Source organism: Etheostoma spectabile, unplaced genomic scaffold (genome assembly GCF_008692095.1).
Source record: "Etheostoma spectabile isolate EspeVRDwgs_2016 unplaced genomic scaffold, UIUC_Espe_1.0 scaffold119, whole genome shotgun sequence".
Lineage (NCBI taxonomy): Eukaryota > Metazoa > Chordata > Actinopteri > Perciformes > Percidae > Etheostoma > Etheostoma spectabile.
In genome coordinates, this window is record NW_022605570.1 from 826,644 (window position 1) to 840,842 (window position 14,199).

General features: G+C 39.9%; 1 long non-coding RNA gene across 1 annotated transcript; it reads right to left on the reverse strand.

Annotated features, from left to right (window-relative positions):
* Window positions 1-2,373: 2,373 nt before the first annotated feature.
* On the reverse strand, window positions 2,374-9,815 carry LOC116685690 (uncharacterized). The gene is made up of 3 exons (XR_004331014.1): window positions 9,803-9,815; window positions 8,293-8,294; window positions 2,374-2,466 (listed from the first exon to the last, which is right to left on the reverse strand). It is a non-coding gene; the product is annotated as an uncharacterized LOC116685690 (long non-coding RNA).
* Between the last annotated feature and the right edge of the window lie 4,384 nt (window positions 9,816-14,199).

Genomic DNA, 14,199 nt, shown 5'->3' on the forward strand with positions numbered 1-14,199 from the left:
TTTGGGTGCCATGAGTGTCACTTATGAGGAATGGGGGTCAGCTTCCCAACTATTTCAAAAAGAAAAGGAACTATAGAGACAGTGTGTGTGAACAAGCTGAACCATCAAGCACTCAGCACCTCATCTTGTTTGGAGAAAAGTGCTGTGTAGTTTTCAGTCATCTTTTCCTTTTTGGTATCTCTCCTTGTTTTTAATTCACTTGCATTTATTCAGTCCAAATGCAGTGGAAACTCAAACAGGAACATGCAAAGAGGATGTTTAGCTCCCAGTTTAGTTCCTAATTTCGGTTCTTGTGGTTCCTACCAAGGACTATTTGGTCAATTTATATATATATATATATAGCCCAGATATCGTGATAATATCTGATAATGGGCCTTTGAATTAACTTCAGGTATAAGTATAAGCATTGTCATTATCTTGATTCTGCCCGCACAGTCAACAGAACATGGGGGTCCTTATTACTTGTTCTTTGCTGAGTTAGGGCTAGTTGGGGACGGGGGTGTAGGGTTAACTTTCAACTTGCTGGGCAGATTGCCGTGGTAATAATATGACAAATTGTACAGTTTGCGTTTATACCCAGCAGGGATCCAATCAAAATGCGATCCAGACCACCAATCTAATTGTAAAGCGTTTAACCTGCATTCATTTGTACCTTGCATTAAATTGTTTTGTTTTTTTCAGCTATCAAGTAACTAATCGCATGATAACTCATGGTGTCAATGGGCCTTAGTTGCACGGATTTCAGTCACACATCATGTTGCATGCATTGCTGAATTAATGTGCCTAATTATATGTCCACTTACGTCTTTCTATTGACATTGAATGTAGTAGTACTGTGTCTATCATTTTTTTGTGCTTCAAAGCTTCCGTACTAATCAACAGCAAATATTTAAGGCTTCGGTGGTGTTGGGGCGGGGGGACTTCAGACCAATAAAAGCAATTTGCCATAGGTTTGTGTGATGGTGGTAGTGTCACTGAAACGGTTCATTTGCTGTTGTGTTCTTAAACCCCACAATCTAGCCCTGTAGACTTTATTTTTTACAATTATCCGTCAGACCGTTTATTTCAATTCACTGAGGATGAGAGAAACCTGGGGCGGTTCAGTGTTTGTGTTTGGTGTTTAAAACATTCTTGTGGCAGCGATGGAGGCAGTGATGGTTCCTGTTTCCTGTACGCGATTCTCACACCGACTCACACCAACAGGTCAGAAACACAAACTAAAACCCATGAAATAAAGGTCGCAACAGAAAAGAATCAAAAACAGACTGAAAACAAAGCCAAAGAATAAAAAATAGGACTAGTCCAACCACACTGAAGACATCGCAGTCCAAACACACTGATCCAGGCTGGCGCATTTATTACCTGTATCTTCCAGTCTGTCTGTAGGTACAGTCCATCTGACTGCTATTCAGGATTAATGATAGCCCCCCCGCCCCCCTTCCCTTCCTCTTTGCCCCCTGCCCAGCCAAAGCAAAGGCCGGCCTTAGGCCTCATTATTAAGAGCAATGGCCAGGACTCGGGGCCTGTCTGTACAAACATGCAGCGATGGAGCTGGGAGGGAAAAGGGAAACTGGCTCATGGGGGGATGAGGTTTCAATAAACGTCAGCCAGCGTCTGCTCTGTTTGGACTGCAAATTATTGCTGGCTGATGCTCTATTATTTTACAACCAAGGATCGCTGTCGAAAGAAAGGCAGAAGGGGAGGAAAAAGAAAGAGGTAGGAGGGAGCAAGGGAGAAAAAGAAACCCTGGAAGGGCGCCTAAGGGGAAAAAAGGGTTAGTGAATACTATAATAATCTTTAAAAATATTACTGGAGCGGCCGCAGCTTAAGCTAAGAATAGGCTGGAGAGAGCAAATTTGGATGATTCCACTGTAGATAGGAGAAGTAGAGGGAGGAAGAGAAGGAAGGAAAAGCATGTGGGGGGGGGGGGGGGGGGGGGGGGGAGGAGAGACGGCAGCCATGTGAGAGGGCTATAAAATCAACACCTTCAGTAAACACAATTTACTGCTGCTTCATTACTTATGTGGGGGAAAACAAACTTTTTGACCAATAGCCAAATGTACTTAGGATCCAAATGTGTATCGGCCCATCGCCCATAAACTTGAACAAATGAGGGAAATACAATGCAGGCCATCAACAAAATTCATCACCATCCATCAGTCGTGCCCATGTGCTGCAGCAAACGTGGAGAAAATGAATTCTAAATGCAAGTCAAGCATAAAAGTTGCCAAAGCCGCCCCCCAACAGTACATTCTTAGTCTCCCATGGGTAAAATTCTGACGCTTGTTCATGTGCCTTTGGCGTTTGGTATTCACACTAAAAGTTTCCATTAGCGTCGGGACCCTTGGCGTCATTTTTAGACGCGCGGGGTCAGGACGTATACTGACTGATATGCGGCACAAGAATGGGACAGTTAGGTATAGGAAAAGATCGTGGGTGGGGTTTAAAATGCACGTTTCAGTGACACTCGGTGCAAGAACGGGCCAAGAACCCCAGTCTCCTGGGTGAAATTCTGATGTTGTTTGACCCATCCACTACCCCAACCTCCCTCCTTAAGAAGCAATTTGGTCTTTTATACTAGGCTACTTGCTACCGTTGTCGCTCTTAATACTACGTCCTGTTTCAGCTCCACAGTTGAACTACTGCTATGCCCGGGGCGTTTCATACAGACTCTAAAGTCTGCATTTTGCGTCATATCTGACGACGAGAGCCACTGCCCAAGCATCAGTCTTTTACGAGCTGGGAGTGAGAATGGGTTGGCTACACATATTCAGGGGCAAAACGGCAAGGTAGGACAATTGGTTGCCTTGAAAGGACAGAAGCAACTGGGTACAAGTTATAATAATTTGAGCGCCAAGGGTAGTGCTGCACCCAATTGGGCGGCACTGCTCTACCCAAAGTGAAAAAAACAACGGAGCGGCTAGCGCAGAGCGGTTTCATCGCAGATCTTCGGCAGGTGGCTTAATATTACATGTAGTGGGAGCAAAGCCACACAAAAAAATGTGGAGAATTACTTTAGTTTTATTTTTTTTTGTTATGTAGGACACCTACAAGAGGCAAAGGGAGCAGGGTGGCTTCTGGGGCTCCAGCCCCAAATGTTTTCTTAAAAGGCCTAAATCTTTTAGGGTTTTAAAATAACTTCAAACACCAGCAAATCAATCAAGCAAAAGTTAAAAATGGCTGGGGAAATATCAATTAGTAATGCTGTTCACTCCGAATTCCTATCCTGCCTATGTTATGTAACTTAACATCAGACATTTTTTGTCTCTTTCTTAGGTGGCTGGAGTGATAATGATCCTCAATATTTCTTGTGTTCTGGTTTCACAAAGATGAAGACAGATTAGACTTTAGAAAAATTTGTTACAAAACAGGATGTACAGGCTCTACAGGAGAATTCTTTTCACTGGCAATTATCAGTTTTTTTCCCCAACTGATTTACAGATTTCACTGATTCTATTTTTAAATTGCATGAAATATAGTGCAAATAGCTACTATTAATGGAGCTATGCCCCCAGACCAAAGTTAGTCAGTCTTTGTAAAACGGCAATGTCAATAACTTTTCTACCCTCATCCCCTTTCTGCTAAATTGTGCGTTTAAAGCAACGTTGTTGAATTGCTTAGTATTGACATTCTAATGCAACTTAAAGTTCGCCAGACATTTTTCTAAGTCATGTTAACTGAGATAGAGCAGAGATTCAGGTGCTCAGTGAAGTCTCTATTCTTACTGCCTGCCGGCTATCTGTAATAACATTTGCACTATACAACAGCACACACGTAACATTTTTTGTAGCTTTTGGAATCTAAAACAAGTTCAGGATTTCTTAAAAGCTGGTTGATTTGTCTCAAGAATGTTGCACAAGTGTCACGTTTTTTTCTAAGCCATTCTAATGGCAGGGCTCTCTGGATGGAAAGTCCGCCAATCCACCACTTTGGCCCAGACTGAACAGTCAATGGATTAAAATTGCATTTTGTACAGAAATTCATGGTACCCAGAGGATGAAGCCTATACAGACTTTGGTAATGACCTGGTTTGTTCTATAGTGCAAAGATTTAATTACATTGTTATTATTATTATTATCATTAATATTATTACTATTATAATTTTTATTATTATTATTATTATTATTATTATTATTTATTTTTGTTCTATTAATTTGCACTGTGACTGATCCAATGAACTTTCCGTTTCTTCTGTATGCAAAGTGAATTGAATTTGGCAAAACATCAGCCTCTGCTGCACTTTTACCAAATTTTTGCATGCTAACATGCTAAACTATGCTGCTGACATGGTAAACATACGGTATTATGTAGCATTGGGTATGTTAATATGCACATTAATATTCCACTATTCTAAATATGACAATATTCTGAATTTGATACAGGTCATGTAAAACAGCATAATCTGTTTGGATGAGGGCTGTTGGAATGAATACCGAAAGTCGAATATAATGCAAATGGTACTATTCAAAGGCTGACATCACTATTTGATAGTGACTTTTTTATAAATATGTTGGCTAACGTTAGACGAGTGAAAAACACAAAGGCATTGTGGGGTCTAAGCATTGGTCTAAGCTGTTACGTACTGTGTAACGTTAGTACAACATCACGGCGCTAACATTCTGTACCGCGTAACGTTAGTACAACATCACGGAGCTAACGTTACGTACCGCGTAACGTTAGAACAGGGGGGAATGACAGGCTGCGAATAGAAATCGGAAGGATAGGAATACGTTTTAACATGACTTTAAAATCGACATCACCGAGCCAAAGTGCTTATGTTAAATGTTAGCTCATTCTTGTTTCCTAACTGTGTCATGAGTTGAAAAAGCTTAGCTGAGAGCTTCATGGAGACAGCTAAAGTTTATGTTAATTCCCTAGAGCTGTCAGAGTTGGCTTCAACTTCATAGATTACCTTCTAGCTGTATTCTCAGTAATGTGACAATTTACAAGAAACGGGTTGCTTATAAATCATTAAAATAGTAGTGACAGCCCTGTTTGGCTTAGTTATTAATGCCGTTAACATCGTAGCTAACAATATTGTTCCTTAGCTAGCTAGTTCAGTTTTGGCTTTGCTTTCTAACATGATGTCATTGTGCTAACCGCCCTATGTGACAGTGCCGCTTCACAACACCTGTTAGATAAGGTTTAATGACAGAATTCTCTGTCAATTCGTATTTGTCGCTTTGCTCGTGGTGGAAAATGAATGTGAACAAAGTTATGTGAAATGTGTCATGGGATAGGTCCCCTTCAAGGACCGGCTATTGTTGGAAGTCCCTCTAGTGGACAGAATGTGTAACAACAACCATTTGCTCCCAGTGGCATTGACAATGCATACGCTTGAGTAGTGTAGGACTTATAACAGGCTGGATTTGAGCATTAAGTATTAGAATATTATTTAAATATTAAAACAACTAATGAAATTCAAATTGTATTATAGAGGAAGATTGACAGCTCTAGTTCGGATATTCCAAATAAGGTCTTTTTTATAGGCAAATATAGCATTTTCTGATTAAGATGTGGGATATACTGGTATCATTTGGGTTTTATAAGCATTGTTTTGGACATGTATACATCATATTTGAAATATGTGTCTCAATCTGTGTTTTTACTGCATTTTGCGACAGTTTACGTCGTCTTGCATGTTTACCGCTGTCACTCCCTGATGTGAGTCAAGTGCAGATGTGAGTTGCGCATGCACAGATTTAATCTGTTTACGGCATTATGCGTCATACTGGAATTTGTAAAATCCATGAAATAATAAACTTTTCTCACTACAAACAACAGAAGACAGGAATCATTTCAAAAATGTTTTAGCTATCTAAGATTGTTTGATTGCTAACATTAGCTCAAAACACCATTCCAGTGACAGCCTTTGTTGTGTTTGATTGCTAGCTTGAAGCTAAGCTAGCAGTCATTTCAAAAATGTTTTAGCTATTGTGAGGACCCAAATGCAGAGATGAGGAGGCAGGCAGGAGCAGGTGTACAGCGTTTTATTGACAGTCAGTACAAAAATGAAAAACGAAATCCACAAGGAAAAACAGACCAAGCATCCAAGGGATAATCCAAAAAATCCGAAATCCACGGGGGTCCAAGGAACAAAGGCAAGGAAACAGACAGGACAACAAGACAGGGAAGCTTCCTGGGGATGCAGGAAGCAGGGACGGGAAGCAGCAACAGGACAAGGTACTAACAAGCAGACAAACCAGACTGCATTCAGCAACAGGACAAAACAATCTGGCAAAAGACAAGGGAAGCACAAACATTAAATACACAAGGTAAGGAGGTAACAAGAGGCAGGTGACAAGAGGGAAGGGAATCAGGTGGAAAACATTAGGTAATCACAAGAGCGGGAAGACACAGGAAGTAAAGCTAGAGGTAAGGCGAGACAAAAAACAGACTTCAAAATAAAACAGGAAAGAGAGCAAGCAGACACACAGGGGAACACAAGACAGGACCAATAACACCATACCGGGGAGAAACAAGACACAAACAAAATAACCAGGGAGGAAACACGAAGAAGGGAGGGAAAATAGGACAGAAAAAACCGAGACCATGACAGCCATCTTGGTTGTTTGATTGCCAACATTTGCTCAAAACTCCATTGAACTGACAACCTTTGATGTGTTGGATGCAAACTTGTAGCCATCAGTGAACAAACTTCGTTAAGTAGGTCCATTTTTATTCTGAATTGATATTACAGAAGTCTCTGGTTAGAATCTTGTAAGCTACTTGTCGCAAAGTGACAAATAATCAACTCTTATCTCGACAACCGCTTACAGTCAGCTCTATGCGTTGCTATGATTGTTGTACACAACTAACCAGCCAATAGTTTGCAGGCTACGTTAAAGATGCATACCTAAAAGAAAAGAAGGAGAATCACACCTACTTTTCAACATTATGAAAGACTTGGATATCAACAGTTTTTTTGGATAAGAGCAAACATTGCAATGGCGACGTTTTAAAGAAGACAGTTGGAGGAATGAAAGACAAAAAGGGAGGCTGTGTTCACACGCTCCAAGAAGTCCGCCACCAGTGGATAACTTTAAAAACAAATTAGTGGAATATTCACTTTCATTGGCCATTGACAGCTTAGTCGGAATATTGTCTTTTTCGGAATAAGGGTAAAAACTGGATATTATGTGCATGTTAATGAAGTCATTGTCATTTTGAACATGTTAGCATGTTGACATTTAGCTGAAAGCATCACTGTGCCTAATTAAAGCCTCACAGAGCTGGACGCTTTAGCTAAAGACTTAGTTGTTTTTTTTTAGTGTCTGCTTTTTCAGATTGGCGCAAGGCAAATAAAATCTGACTTTGTTTTTGCCGTATAGGGCAAAAACCTTTTTTCAGTCCTTTGTGAATTGTCTCTAAATGGGTTTTGTTAGTTAAAAATGAAAATTGAAATGATGCACAAATGCAATAAACCAGTCCCACAACAGCATCTATTACCAACAAATAAGAGCTACGCATAGCTCTTGAGCCCACAGAGAGACTGTCACAATTGAGCAGCTGTGATAAACTCCTTGCTTTCCTCCAGACACATAGTTGCAACACACTTGTGGCGCTCTTGCAGGATGCTGTGGTCAATATTACCCAAGAGCTGCTGACATTTACCAGGCATGTATGCTGGTTAACGTGCTTCTGTCTGGATGTTCACAAACTAATTTGATCCATGCTTTACAGGGGTGGTGGGGGGGATGGAACTGTCACAATGCATGATGTTACCGTCAGATTCAAGAGTGTGTGTGTGTGTTTTTGTGACTAACTTCTTTACTAAGTACATTTACTTAAGAACTGTACTTAAGTACAAATTTGAGGTACTTGTACTTTATTTCAGTCTTTTCTGTTCATGCCAATTTCTACACCGTTACATTTCAGAGGGAAATATTATACTTTTTACTCCACAACATTAATCTGACAGCTTTAGTTACTTTTGGTTACTTTACAAATTAAAGATTTTTGCACACAAAAACACATAGTTGTTTGTAAAATTTGATGTTTTAATATAAATTATAAAACTACCTGACAATATGTCGGCCTACAAGTCCATCTGAAAGGATGAGAAGATTAAACACTTAAAGACACAACTGTTATTATCGTTTACAGTTTCTAAAATTTTGAGGATTATTCTGTATTGGGTAATTTTGCTTTAATACTTTATTTCCTGATGATACCTTACATACTTTTACTTAAGAAACAATGCAAGCCTTTTACACATAACAGAATATTGTTTACAGTGTGGAATTAGTACATTTGCTTAAAGTAAGTTAAGGATCTGAATACTTCTTCCACCACTGGTGGTTATACAGGTTTAAATGCATTTGTGCATGTGTGTCTTATGTCCCCACTTTCATAACAGCAGCCTCCCTCTAAAATAGGTTTAAAAAGTCATCTGGCTGACAGGGAAAAGCAGTTTTCTTACCGCAATAAAATGATCTTGGATTTTTAGTGTTTGCCTAACACTCTTGTACCCGTTTAATATTGGAGCGCGCTCCTCCACTCTGGGTTAGAGGGGAAAAAAAAGGTGTAACTTGTTATGGGCTCGGCCTCGCTGGCAATTCCTGCAGCTGAATTAAAATGCAACATTATATGGCTTGGCCAAGGTTAGTCCGTGTTAGCCGGGGTGCTGTTACGGGCACTTTTGGAGCCTCTCAATTGAGGTAATAAATTGAGTCTGATGGCTAATTTTAGGTGAAACCCAATACATCTGGCTAAACTATGAGCCAGAGGGGACCATTTAATCAAAATATGTCTGGCACTGCCGCCAATATAGAAACAATCGGAGAAAGACAACAAAAAAAGATTTTAGAGTAAATATATATTTTACAAAAAATTGTTTTAAGGGATATTGTATTATCTGTCAGTCAAGTGAAAAGAGTAACAAACTGTGGGAGGTACTTATCTGTGATTTAACATCCACTGGGCTGATTAAAATAGTGAAAACAGCAGTTAAAATGGCACTTAAAGGTCCCATGTTAAGCTTATTATGCATATTTTCAGGTTCATAATTTTGGTTTTCGTCTAGAACATGTTTACATGCTTTAATGTGTAAAAAAAAACATTTTTCTTATTCCATGTGTCTGAATAGTATACCTGTATTCACCCTCTATCTTGAAAAGCTCTATTTCAGGTCCTGTCCCTTTAAGACCGCCCTCTCAAAAATAAAACCCAGTCTGCTGTGATTGGTCAGCGTTTCCGTGTCTTTCAAATCTGCGCTGTTCGCATCTCTGCAACGTCATTGCAGCTGGGGAATGTAACGGCACTGTAGCTGCACTTTCTACCTAGTATAGTTGTGACATCACAATGTTACAGAAATCCTGACAGCTTTCTAGATACGGGCTGTGGGCATTTCTCTGTGGATTTAGCGGTTTGAGTATTTATATAGCACCTCAACCTACTGTATAATCAAAAAAGACATGGGAATCTTACTTTTTACTATATGGGACCATTAAGTGTAACATATTTAGCTGGGGCACATGTCTATATGTCTATCCATATCTATCTATGCGTCCGGATAGTCATACCTAACCCTCATTTTTTTTTTTTTTTTTTATTATACTTTATTAATCCCACAGGGGTAAACTACCCTTTACACTCTGTTGTTATTACACACATTACACGTAGGCCTGGCATGGCTATACATTTATATATTATATTTTTGCCTATACATGGCAAAGTGGGGGGCTGGCTATGGAAAGACCCCCCGAGCAGTTGGAAGTTTGGTGCCTTGCTCAAGGCAGTGTCCAGGAGGTGAACTGGCACCTCTCCAGCTACCAGTTCACCAACATACTTTGGTCCTTACGGGGACATGAACCAGCAACCCTCCGGTTCCCAGCCCAACTCCCTACGGACTGAGCTACTGCCACTCATCTTGTCCTTGGCCAAATTGACCCTTTTTCCTACATCAATGTTCTTTTTCACTACCCAATTGTAAATACCCAAAATAACATGATTCCACACAATGCTCTTTGGCAAGTATAAATCTCTACTTTCATGAATTTTGGGATGTCTTATTCAATTTTATAGCAATTTAAAAAAAAAGTGGTTTTTAAATATTATTGAGTAGAAGTTGACATATTCCAGTCTGTGATTATCCATCAAAATACATTCCTTTAATTTTAATCTAAATAATTCCTAGTTTCTGTTTTTCTAACTGAGAAATTAGGTATAATTTCCTAAAAATGACCATAAATTCCATAACTAACTGTAAAACATAAGTTAGTGATACGTAGTGTTAAACGTCAAAAAAAGTGACAAACATTGAAAAACGTGTTGAAAAAGGGACAAAAACGTAAGAAAAAGTTAACAACATTGATGAATGGCCTCAACACAAGTCTTGATTTTCAATTGTGATGGGAAGACAACACAATGGTTAAGTAAATAATATGTAAAACATTCTTTGTGGATACATTTTTGAACTTACTTATACTTTGTCAATGCAGTCACAGCTTATCAGAAAGTTTACATTTAAACAACATGAATTAAAAAGAAATAAAAACGCCCAGTCCTTGCAGAGGAATAAAAAAAGGGCTTTTATCATCCAATACGTTCCCCTACACTTGCTAAATCATTCTGTGTACGTAGCTCTCAATCAGCAGGGGAGAGAAAAGATCTCCAAAGAGGCGTCCGGTTCGCAGCCTTCGCAGCCTGCCAACAGCCACATCTCAGGGCCCGTAATCAGCGACACTAACAATAAACGGGCTGATATTTAATCATTAGGCGAGGAATGCACAGCGGATGTCTCTAATCTGCTCCCGTGGCTGATGAAAAGTTGCACGGCACGCAGAGTGGAAGCCGTGAACTCTCGGTGTCAGCCTGCGGGGTTTCGGTGGCAGACCCCAGAGGGGTAGCGTTGCATAGCAGGAGGCCTTGGCATGCCATTGCAATTAATGTATTGTCTTACTTAATAAGATGGAAATGTTGGAATGATTAGTGAAGACTGTGGTGTGCACTCTGGGGTCGGTGGGAGGATTAGTTACCAAAGTGCTGAGGTGCTCACTTACACCTACTGCTGAGCTGGACAGAAAGAGAAAAATGCTATATTGTTATGTACAGTGTTATTGTTGGCAGGCTAATTGTATAGCTTCAAAAGTTTACTGGAACTGTGTCTTGTTTTTGGCTCAATTACTTTATCCAATTATTCCTAAAAATGTTTGAGTTAAATTCTCTCCTGCATTCTTCCCATGATGCATTGGGCAAGTCAATCATTATAGGACAATTCTGGTGATATTCTATATTTTACTTAATACCTTCAAATCCCATTAAGACCAAAACCATTATTATTTTAAACCACTGTTGTTGTTTGCTTGGCCAAAGCCTGAAATATCTTATTCCAAACACATCCTCTAAACTAAACGTACTTGATGACCCCAAAAACATATATGACGGTTGGAAATGTATAGTATGAAGTGTATACTAGGGATGCAGCGAATCCAGATTTTTGGAGTTTGTCTGAATACCGAAGCCACTGGTTAACACCATGCTGAATCCAATACTGAATATCGAATCAGTCTCCCATTCTCAGTCCATCAACACAGGAAACACATTAATGAAGTAAGCCACGTCCACAGCCTCTAAAATAGTTAAATGTAACAACTTCATGTTGAATTCACATGCTCTTTTCTCTTTACAGGAAAGCACATCGCTATCGCCAGATGAGTGACAATTTTGTTTGGCAAATTTTCACTAACCATTGTATGATGAAGGCGTGTTGGGTGGGTGGAATTAGAAAGCTAACGTTAGCTAACAAGCAGCAGCCGGCCGTTTGGTCGCTTCACTCCCACTGTAGGGAGACTCGTTCACTGAGAGAAAAGCTCACAGCCCGGGAGAGACTGTCTGGTTAACACAAGTTTTTAGCTGGGACTGTCCTTCCTTTGCTGTAGCTGAAGTTGCTGCATGTAGGATTCTGTCAGTAGATGCCTTCACACATAACTCGTATTCTTTCAGGTGTTTCATACCAAATGTTTTAACAGCGGCGATGTTATGTATTGTTAAGGGTTTTAGGGTTTTGTTCCTTGCCACCACCAGAGCAATCGGCATTGCAAATTGAACATGTAGCTTGACTTGAATAGCCTTGTTTGGACTGAAAGTACAGCAAAACAACACTTTTCCTGCTCACAAATTCCATTTTCACTTTCTAACAACTTTCTAACAACCTACTGCATTGAACGGTCCACCTACATAAACACTTACGGCGGCGTCATCACATTGACTAGCGCAGCACACCTATTGCAAGCGTAGGGTTCGGTTTGGTGGAAAAAAATTCTGCAGATCAGTAGAAACCCAACCACGCCGAATCCGAAGCCGGTGCATCTCTAGTGTATAGCTTTCATACTATACATACTTCCTATGATATGTATTTTATGAACAGGAACCATACAGTACAGCACTGAAACAGACGTACCGGGCAGAGATGGGAATATACTATATTGCATGATGTTGTCAAACAAACTACAATGGATGACAAATTGGACATCAGAGCTTAAGCAGTTGAACTTCATCATTAAATATTTCTTAGCACCTTTTCTCAACTAGACATTGACCATATGAGCTATTACCTTCAAACCTGCCCAATTACCGCCTGCTAAGTGGGTAATAAATCCTGAGTCTGCGGTGCTGAGATATGGAGCAGTAAAGGTTTGACATATCAGCTGGCAGAGCTGTTAAAATCTTAAACCCTAATTACCCAACACAAGCATAAATTAACATTAAAAGCCTGTATATGCCGCACATTTCATTTTATTTTGAAATAAAAAGCAGCGAGTAATGGTGCGTGGATTCCTTACAAAATGTGCGTGCATGCGTGCCGGAGCAGCTGCCTCTGTGTGCCACACCACTAGTGTTACAATAGCAGGGTCAAGGGCTGAGTCACTCATGCCCACATGAGTTAACAGGGCTACACACACACACACACACACACACACACACACACACAAACACACACATTGAGCATCTTTTGTCTGTTTTGCCTCTAATATCTTTTAATTAATATATAGTTATATCATGAAAACTAATATAATTGTGCATTGTCTGATTTACGTGTTAAAGTGCCCATATTATGAAATAAATAGCTTTTTCTGAGATTTGGGTTGTTATTTTGTGTCTCTGGTGCTCCCACACACATACAAATTTGGAACAAAAATCTATCAATGCTGTTTTGAGTGAGCGTTAGCATGCTAACTCGTTCTCAATGCCAAAACATGGCTACATAACACACTAGTTCATATCATCATAATCTCCAAAAGAACTACCTCCATGTCCCTGTTCTGCAAGTATTCCACAAGTGGCCCTCGTTTAGAAGAAGTCTCCCAGCTAATCCTGCCTTGTACTGACCAAAGTTGGAGAAAGAGTTATCTAGCTGATGGAATCTTGCCTAGCTACTGTGCATGTGCAACTCTCAACAAAGATAGTATAGAAGTGAGATGTCTCAGTCTGTAGCTAAAACAGACCCAAACACACAGGAAAACAGGATCTGCAGCATGTGCGGTACAAGAAAAATATGGTGTTTTTTGACAATGAAACCATGTAAACCTATTCTGGTACAACATCCAAATACAATTATGAACCTGAAAATGAGCATAATCTGGGCGCTTTGGGATGTAAAACTTCCTGCTTCAAAGGCAACCAATAGCTTGACTCCTTTCTTTTCATTAATTTTTTTTATGGGACTGTGGATCTTTCAGATCAACTTGAGGAGTGCATATGTTAAGCATTTTCACCACTTTTTATTGTGTCATGCAGTGTTGGACTCACACTGGTCTTTTCTTGGTCTTGGTCTCAACTTGGTCTCCACCCTTCAAAGTCTTGGTCTTGATACACTCTGGTCTTTGTGATGACTCTGTCTTAAACCAGTTCCGTCAGGTGAGAAACATCCTCCCAACAATATGTTATAACCATGCTTCACAGTATTAGTATTTGGTATTGTCTTAGTGATGTTGGTTCTGTTGCCCAACATAATTTGTTGGCATGTATGGCAGTTGGATGTAGGATCCTCAGGTTGGCTCTTTGCAAACTTCAAACAAGCTTCGAGGTGGACCTCAGGCAATCAGCAACGACACTAGTCACTGGAAAGTTACTGCACCCTGCCAAGCAATAGTCCGGCTCATAACCCTACTGTAAAACCAGACACTATTGTTTTTACAATTTATGTATTTGCATTAAATAGAAAAGTGCTGGTAGGAGAGCTTGGTACTTTTGGAC